Source organism: Lissotriton helveticus, chromosome 12, assembly GCF_964261635.1.
Source record: "Lissotriton helveticus chromosome 12, aLisHel1.1, whole genome shotgun sequence".
Classification (NCBI taxonomy): Eukaryota; Metazoa; Chordata; class Amphibia; order Caudata; family Salamandridae; genus Lissotriton; species Lissotriton helveticus.
This window is the reverse complement of record NC_136073.1, coordinates 8,321,404-8,329,402: the sequence shown is the minus strand read 5'-3', so window position 1 is coordinate 8,329,402 and position 7,999 is coordinate 8,321,404. Positions and strand designations below refer to the sequence as shown.

General features: G+C 54.1%; 1 protein-coding gene across 2 annotated transcripts in view; it reads left to right on the top strand.

Annotated features, from left to right (window-relative positions):
• Positions 1 to 5,254: 5,254 nt before the first annotated feature.
• ARID3A (AT-rich interaction domain 3A) overlaps positions 5,255 to 7,999 on the top strand; it is a 246,489-nt gene continuing 243,744 nt past the window's right edge. The window contains exon 1 of one of the 2 annotated variants that reach the window (XM_078670157.1): positions 5,255 to 6,086. The gene's annotated coding sequence lies outside the window, so the exon portion shown is untranslated. The remainder of the gene's footprint in view (positions 6,087 to 7,999) is intronic. The other variant, XM_078670158.1, reaches the window with a different exon arrangement.

The window sequence follows — 7,999 nt, the reverse complement described above, 5'->3', positions numbered from 1 at the left end:
AGGTGTAACCACCTCCCAGACGGGCTTTAGTGTATTGGGGCTGGGTGGGTGCACTCAAGAGTGCTTTGTCTGCACTGGGAGCACATTTGGTGTCCCTGTGCATAGTCCTCCTCAAACCGGTTGCAGGGGCTACCAGCCCCTGCTCTGGTGCGAATCTGGACAAAGGAAATGGGTGTAGCCAACCCTCTTTCCAAACCCTCCCATAGGTGGCCCACCACTTCCTAGGGTATAAAGTAGGAACCCCTGACTGCAGGATTTAAGATTTACCTGGATGAAACTGCTACAAAAACCAAGTACTTCGACGATCTACACTAGATGACTGACGATCTTCCTTTGAGTAAAGGAGTTAATCCCCTGCTAAGCAGACACCAAAGACTCATCTGACCGGTTTGCAACTCCAAAGCTCCTGAGGACTGACTTTTGCAACACAGGAGGTGAATTTCCAAGCGTCCCAGAGGTAGACTAGTGTGCTCAGCAAACCTGAGACCAGTATCCCTCATGGGGACCATGCAACCTGAACCCCTGGGCACTGTCCATTTGCAGAAGTATCTGCTCTCCAGTGAGCCCTGAAGCTGTGCTTTGGGCTACTTGTCGTATCCCAAAGCCCAAGTGTTCCGTGGGCTGGTATTTTGTGATTTCCCTCGGTCCCTTTGCGATCCCTGGTCCGTCGACCTGTGGGTCCCTGAGAAGGAAACTTTAACTTTCAACAGGCTTTCTTGGTTGCTCCAGACATGCTCTGACTCTCCATTGCTTGGGGAGTCCCCAGGACCTTGCTCGTCCACACCAAAGCATCTTTTCTCTGACTGCGTGGGTTGCAGTTGCCATGGCTTGTTGTTTAATCTGGACACTGACACGACCCCCCCCCCCCCCCCCCCCCCCCCGCACTTGACATCCTTCGTGGGACAGCTCGTCTGCAGACTTTGGTGGTTGTTGTCGTCTCCTGGTCCCCGTGGCTGCAGAGTCCAGCTTCACCTTCTCACCTGACATCTGTGGGCATTTGTCTACTGAGCCCCTGGTCACTGGCAAGTGACCCAGACTCTGTCCCCTTCCTCTGCTTTCAGGTTCTTTTCAGCTTTGATCCAGGCTTGGATCACACCTGACACTTTTCCTCTTCATCGCAGCAGCACTTTGCAGCATCTCGCCACTGAAAACGACGAAGATTCCCAACACCATTTGACACCTATGCACCCGGCTTCCCTGGGTTAGGTAACAGGAGTACTCCGGTGCTCACATGGGTGCTGGTCTTAACCTTCTAAATCTGAAAGGGTTTGCTCAAAGTCCTCTCCTAAGTGTTCTCAATCTTTAAAATTCCAACCGTGATTTTCTCATAGGATTGTACGGAGCTCGAGGCTGTGTTTTCACACTGCACGTGTCCCCAGTTGGTCCCCTGTGTCACTACCTTGGGTGGTTCCTTGGGGTCCCAGAGATTCTACGTGCTCTAGGCACTGTCTAGTCAAGTCGTGATTGTTATACCACTTTCTTAGTATATGGTTCGGTCTCCCCCCGGAGCCCGCTGTGTATTGTGCTATTTACTGTTCTAATACTGTAATATTGTTTGCCTTTCTCTTTAATATCATACAGAGGTTAGTAGAGTGTGTGGTAATACATATATTTTATATATACCTTGTGTGGTTTTCCTTTTCGTCATTCAGGAGGTTCTGATCTGGTTAAACAAGCTGCTTTACATTCCTTTGAGACTTAGCCTGAAGGCTGCTCTCCATAGCTACCACTAGGATAGCTTTTTACAGTTTGTCTTTAACCTAATCATCTAAAGAGTTGTTTGAACTGGTGCCCACTGTAACTAGTGGTCCGCATATGCCAGTCCAACTTCTCACAGGGAGACAACGTTATCTTTCTGGAGACACCAGTGATGTCGGGGAGAGAAGTAGTGTGGCAACGAAAGAACTGAAAGTGCCAGGCACTACTCCACTATCAACTGATTAGTGCCAAAACTGCTGTTCTTCAAGGAGGCCACTGGATGGCGATATAGACTTAGAAATCACAAGGTGTGGGAGCTGTGAAGCCTAAAACAATTATATCGAAAGCAGGGTACCACATTTAAACACTCCATATCATGATCATATTCACTATGACTATAACCTTCCAAATATAATCTTGAAATACGGAAAAGCAATGAACCAAGGCTAATTCTTAGCCTAATGCCTTAAACCCAGGTATGAGGCGAATCTACCCCATGACCATGAGAACTACCATAACATTGCAACTAAACCGAACTCTAATCTCTATCTGTGAATTTTAGGTTGAAAAATACTTCACTTGTTTTCAGCATAACACAGTTCAGATGTTTGTGTTTTGTCTCAGTATTGCACGGTGTGCATCTATCGTGAGAAGTCTGGGGCGTTTGTTAGTGAACCTCCTCTCACACCACCCCTGTTGCTGCAGGGGCCCCTCTGTACAGCCCTGATTCCAAGGGCCCAGCGTGAGGGGCTGCAGGGGCCCCTCTGTACATCCTTGATTCAAAGGGCCCAGCGTGAGGGGCTGCATGTGCCCCTCTGTACATATCTGACACCAAGGGTTTAGCATGAGGGGTTGCAGGGGCCCCTCTGTACATCCTTGATTCCAAGGGCTCAGCATGAGGGGCTGCAGGGGCCCCTCTGTACATCCTTCCTCTCCGATGGAACCCAAAGAGTCCGCCTCCCCCCGTTCCACTCTGGAATCAACAAGACAGTCTGCGGTGTACCGCAAGGATCATCCCTCAGCCCGACGCTATTCAACATCTACATGGCACCACTCGCACGCATCGCCAGACAGCACGACCTCAACATAATCTCCTACGCAGACGACACCCAGCTGATCCTCTCCCTCACCAAGGACCCCCTCACCGCCAAATCCAACCTCCACCGTGGTGTGAAGGCCGTCGCCGACTGGATGGAAGAAAGCCGGCTCAAACTGAACACAGACAAGACTGAGATCCTCGGGCCCAACCCCTCAGCCAGGGACGACTCCTGGTGGCCCGCCTCACTGCCCCCCCCCCCCCTGGCACCAACTACGCACGCAACCTAGGATTCATCCTCGACTCAAAACTCAGCATGACCAACCAAGTCAATGCAGTCTCCTCCACCTGCTTCTACACAATCCGCATGCTCCGCAAGATCTACAGATGGATCCCGACAGACACACGGAAAACTGTCACCTACACCCTCGTCAGCAGCAGACTCGACTACGGAAACGCCCTCTACGCCGGAGCTCGTCCAAGCTTATCAACAGACTTCAAAGAATCCAGAACGCCTCTACACGCCTGATCCTCGACGTCCCGCGCCGAGACCACATCACCCCCCACCTGAGAAACCTGCACTGGCTACCCGTCGACAGAAGAATCTCCTTCAAACTCCTGACCCACGCACACAGGGATTCCACAACACTGGCCCAGCCTACCTCAACAACCGACTCTCATTCTACGTACCCAACAGGAAACTCCGCTCCGCTGACACCTCACTGGCCGCCGTCCCACGCATCCTCAGAACCACTTCCGGGGGCAGGTCCTTCTCCCACCGCGCCACCAAGACTTGGAACACCCTCCCTCTCTTCCTACGACAAACTGAGGACCCGCAGACTTTCAAGAGTCTACTCAAGAGCTGGGTCTTCGACCACTAGCAGCGGCTCTCCCATATCCCCCCCCGTGCCTTGAGACCCTCAGGTAAGTAGTGCGCTTTACAAATCCTCTGATTGATTGATCCTTTATTTCCAAGGGCCCAGCATGAGGGGCTGCAGGGGCCCCTCTGTATATCCCTGACACCAAGGGCGCAGCATGAGGGGCTGCAGGGGCCCCTCTGTACATATCTGACACCAAGGGCCCGGCATGGGGGGGGCTGCAGGGGCCCCTCTGTACATCCCTGACACCAAGGGCCCAGCACGAGGGGCTGCAGGGGCCCCACTGTACATCCTTGATTCCAAGGGCCCAGCATGAGGGGCTGCAGGGGCCCCTCTGTACATCCTTGATTCCAAGGGCCCAGCATGAGGGGCTGCAGGGGCCCTCTGTACATCCTTGACACCGAGGGCCCAGCATGAGGGGCTGCAGGGGCCCCTCTGTACATCTTTGATTCCAAGGGCCCAGCATGAGGGGCTGCAGGGGCCCCTCTGTACATCCCTGATTCCAAGGGCCCAGCATGAGGGGCTGCAGGGGCCCCTCTGTACATATCTGACACCGAGGGCCCAGCATGAGGGGCTGCAGGGCCCCCTCTGTACATCCCTGACACCGAGGGCCCAGCATGAGGGGCTGCAGGGGCCCCTCTGTACATCCTTGATTCCAAGGGCCCAGCACAGGGGGCTGCAGGGGCCCCTCTGTACATATCTGACCCGAAAGGGCCCGGCATGAGGGGCTGCAGGGGCCCCTCTGTACATATCTGACCCCAAGGGCCCAGCATGGAGGGCTGCAGGGGCCCCTCTGTACATATCTGACCCCAAGGGCCCAGCATGGGGGGCTGCAGGGGCCCCTCTGTACATCCCTGACTCCAAGGGCCCAGCATGAGGGGCTGTAGGGGCCCCTCTGTACATATCTGACCCCAAGGGCCCAGCATGGGGGGCTGCAGGGGCCCCTCTGTACATATCTGACCCCAAGGGCCCGGCATGAGGCGCTGCAGGGGCCCCTCTGTACATCCCTGACTCCAAGGGCCCAGCACGGGGGGCTGCAGGGGCCCCTCTGTACATATCTGACCTCAAGGGCCCAGCACGGGGGGCTGCAGGGGCCCCTCTGTACATCCCTGATTCCAAACACCAGCATGAGGGGCTGCAGGGGCCCCTCTATAGACCCCTGACACCGAGGGCCCAGCATGAGGGCCCCCTCTATAGCCTCTAGCACCGGGGCCAAATATGGCGGCAGCAAGGCCCCTTCATTGGCCCGTGGACGGAAGTTTCTTCCCTGGCGCGGAAGTGACGTCGGCGGCGGGCGCGTGCGACTCAGGGGTCCGCGCGGCAGCGCCGCCATCTTGAGGAGAGGAGCGACGACCACCCGCGGAGGAGAGAGGGAGGGAGAGGAGGAGGGCCCCACGGACGGAGGGCCCCACGGAGGGAGGGGGAGGAGGAGGAGGGCCCCACGGAGGGAGGGAGGGGAAGGAGGGGAGGGCCCCACGGAGGGAGGGAGGGAGAGGAGGAGGGCCCCACGGACGGAGGGCCCCACGGAGGGAGGGAGGGAGAGGAGGAGGGCCCCACGGACGGAGGGCCCCACGGAGGGAGGGAGGGGGAGGAGAGGAGGGCCCCGCGGAGGAGGGAGGGAAGGAGGGGAGGGCCCCGCGGAGGGAGGGAGGGCCTGGAGCCGGGCCCCACGGAGTGAGGCCCCGTGGAGCTCCCAGCGGCCTCCTCGGAGTGCGCGCCTGTGGCCCCGCCGAGGGGGGCGGCAGCCGCCACTGACTCCCCGTGTGTGCGGGGGTCAGTCCAGCTACAGGGCCCCTACCCCAGCCAGGCCTGGAGGGCCCAGATAGACAGACAGCACCCCCACAGCCCTGGAGCCCCCCGAGCCGCCCCCAGAGCGTGTCCAGAGAGGGCTCCGAGGGGGAGAGGGTGAAGAGTGCCAGGGAGCCTGAGGGACCAGGGGCACCCGCCCACCCACGCCCCTCACTGCACAGCACCAGGGGCCCTCACCAGGAGGCACCCAAAGCACAACACAGGGCCAGAGGGGAAGCAAAACACCTCACAAGTCACCAGGACTCCACAGATGATGAGCTCCAAGCAACACTGAGGTGAAGGCCAGCCTCGAACCACTCATAACTACATTGACACTTTGACTACTAGACAAAAGCCACAACCCACCGTGCCAAAGAAGGGGAGAGCCAGTCCCAACAGCAAAAGACAACTAGGCTTTAGGACTTGACAGCAGGCCCGATAGGCTTCCCAGGAGGGAAAGCTGTTTCCACCTGCAGGGATGAAATACATAGTGCTGCACTCACAAAATCCACTTTCAAGGAAAGACATGCCGCTAAACTGACCTGCTGAAGATATCGAATGCATCAAGTACCACAAGGAAGACAGAAGCAGCGTGAGGGAGTACCCCAGAGGCCTCTGTATCCTCAGCCATGAAGGATGGACCAGTAAAGCAGACTGATGCTCAGGTCTCCAGGATGCTAATGATGGTAATTACATCAGTATACTACCTCTTGCTTCTCTTTTGTTGGCATGTCTTCTTTGAGCTATATCATTATTTTTAGAGATGCTCCTCACTTTTATTATTCATGTGCACTTCACTGCTAGTGTTTTCCAGACTGGGCCGTCGGTGGTTGACCAGGTGTCGCACCCCCATGAGTGCCTCCTGAGTTTTGCTGGGATGTAGTGATATGAGGTTGTGTGGATCATACGCTAGTATTTGGGGGGGTTCAAAGATGAGAGCTAGTTATGAAACAACTGCTGAGGTGTGTTAGCAAGTTACACAAACACAGCTAGCTCATGCGCTAGGCATTTTTTGACATCTGGAACACTTCGCCATCATGGCTCTCACTTTCCTTCGGTACAAAAGGGGGTGGTGATGGTCGGAGCATCTGAACCAATCAAACACTCACACCCAGTCAAAAGATCTGGGTTTGATCCATCACCGTTCTTTAGCCCACTCTGCCACCCCAGTTCAGACATGGCTATATGCAAATCAGTCTGACCCTGTGCCTCATGGGAACAGTCCAGCCCGAACTGCCAAGCAGGTGTCACACCCCCATGAGTGCCTCCTGAGTTATGCTGAGATGTAGTGATATGAGTTTGTGTAGATCATACGCTAGTATTTGGGGAGCTCAAGGATGAGGACTTGTTACGAAACAACTACTGAGGTGTGTTAGCAAGTTACAAGGACACAGCTCATGCTAGGCATTTTTTGACATCTGGAACACTTCGCCACCATGGCTCTCACTTTCCTTCATTCAGCAAATATACCAGCTCAGTAGTGATTCGTAAAATCTGCCTGCACCCAAACCTACAATGGCCATGCTTCAGATCTTGGAGATGTGCGGTATAGTGCACGTGGGGAAACTTCATAAATAAGAAGAGCGAGCATTCAAATACAGTTTGTTACGCCACAGAATGTACTCATGCATAACCTATTGGCTCATGTCTAGCAGTATAGCCCACTGGTCATAAACCACCATGTACCCACCAAGAATGCCTTCGGAACAACAGTTCTCCTGGGGATTGAGCGCCCTGCTCACTCACTGGTGCGTGCACCACAAATGAGGGTTCCCTCGGGGTCCACTGTTGGGGCCCCAGTATTCTTGGAGGAACTAGGCTCCGCATGAGAGGAAATCTATGAAAAAATGTAGTCAGTTTCCAAGTATTTTATGATGTCTTTAAAGTGTATGTCAGAGTATTGGTCATATCGAAACATTCAGGTATCGTAATATCCAAATAATGTACCTAGATCAGCCTGAAACCCAATCAGCCCAGTAGGAAAAAGAGACAGACGCACAATAATGGCGGTACTGAATAAAACACTGCTGGTTTGTAGAGAGATGCCCTGGTGGGAGGTTAGTTCCCGGGTAAACAGGCAAAAGCCCATAGATACGTAAAAGGGGTGAGACCGGGCAGAACCCTGCATCCCTTCTGCAATCACCAGGAGGAGATAAAACACGTGAAACTACATTGCACAATGCAGAGAACTTGTAACAGGGAAGGCATCTTTTAAATAATATTATACTGATTAATATGGAGCGAAGGAGACACGAAAATAAATGACAATTTGGGAAAGATGACATTGCCTTTGGTAGATGAGGGATACAGGGCCCCGTTGCTGGAACTCCTAAATGTAGAGGAGATTAAGGCTCCAATAAATGACTTTTCCATGGTTAAACCACTAGGTTCAGATGGTCCTACAGCTGAATTAGATAAAGTGTATACAGAAGTGCTGTTACCATACTTGCTGCAGACATATAATGAGGTGCTCCAAATTGAACACCTCCCAAGTATCGCCAGGGAGGCAGTAGTTGCAGCTTTTTTTTAAACCAGGGAAAGAAAAGGAGGAATGTCAGTCTTTCTGACCCCTTTCATTACTTTACACAGATGACGCTAG